The sequence below is a fragment of the Schistocerca cancellata genome, chromosome 1 (genome assembly GCF_023864275.1).
Source record: "Schistocerca cancellata isolate TAMUIC-IGC-003103 chromosome 1, iqSchCanc2.1, whole genome shotgun sequence".
Lineage (NCBI taxonomy): Eukaryota > Metazoa > Arthropoda > Insecta > Orthoptera > Acrididae > Schistocerca > Schistocerca cancellata.
This window is the reverse complement of record NC_064626.1, coordinates 146,851,961-146,852,807: the sequence shown is the minus strand read 5'-3', so window position 1 is coordinate 146,852,807 and position 847 is coordinate 146,851,961. Positions and strand designations below refer to the sequence as shown.

Genomic DNA, 847 nt, shown 5'->3' with positions numbered 1-847 from the left:
ACTGTGTGCCCGACCGAGACTCGAACTCGGGACCTTTGCCTTTCGCGGGCAAGTGCTCTACCAACTGAGCTACCGAAGCACGACTCGAGTTCGAGTCTCGGTCGGGCACACAGTTTTAATCTGCCAGGAAGTTTCATATCAGCGCACACTCCGCTGCAGAGTGAAAATCTCATTCTGGAAACATCCCCCAGGCTGTGGCTAAGCCATGTCTCCGCAATATCCTTTCTTTCAGGAGTGCTAGTTCTGCAATGTTCGCAGGAGAGCTTCTGTAAAGTTTGGAAGGTAGGAGACGAGGTACTGGCAGAAGTAAAGCTGTGAGTACCGGGCGTGAGTCGTGCTTCGGTAGCTCAGTTGGTAGAGCATTTGCCCGCGAAAGGCAAAGGTCCCGAGTTCGAGTCTCGGTCGGGCACACAGTTTTAATCTGCCAGGAAGTTTCATTATTAGAATAGTTTTCTCCTTGCAGTATTAATATTCTTTTCATTCCTGTGATGGAATGATACGGTACTGCATTTATGGTTCAAAAAGTCCTTGATAGACAGTGCACAAGAGGTCTTGATGTGCATGCTGAGCCTGTCATTGCAAATATCGCTGGACACAGTATTTATCTCTTGCTTCCATGTTAGTTCACTGTCTGTTGTTATACCTAAAAACTTAACTGAACTTACTTTTCCCAGTTCGGTTTCGCCTAGAATAACATTTAGCTGTTCTTGCTTTTGTTTAGTGTTGAAAACCATGTACATAGTTTTTTAAGGTTAATTATTAACTGACTGTGCATGAGCCGTTTTGCTATTTTATTGACCGATATGAAAGAGTTTTACTCAAATGCTTCAGAATTGTTGAAAAAAAT

At 43.9% G+C, this 847-nt stretch overlaps 1 non-coding gene across 1 annotated transcript; it reads left to right on the top strand.

Annotated features, from left to right (window-relative positions):
- Positions 1-335: 335 nt before the first annotated feature.
- On the top strand, positions 336-410 carry Trnas-cga (transfer RNA serine (anticodon CGA)). Its single transcript has one exon. It is a non-coding gene; the product is annotated as a tRNA-Ser (tRNA).
- The last annotated feature ends 437 nt before the right edge of the window (positions 411-847 follow it).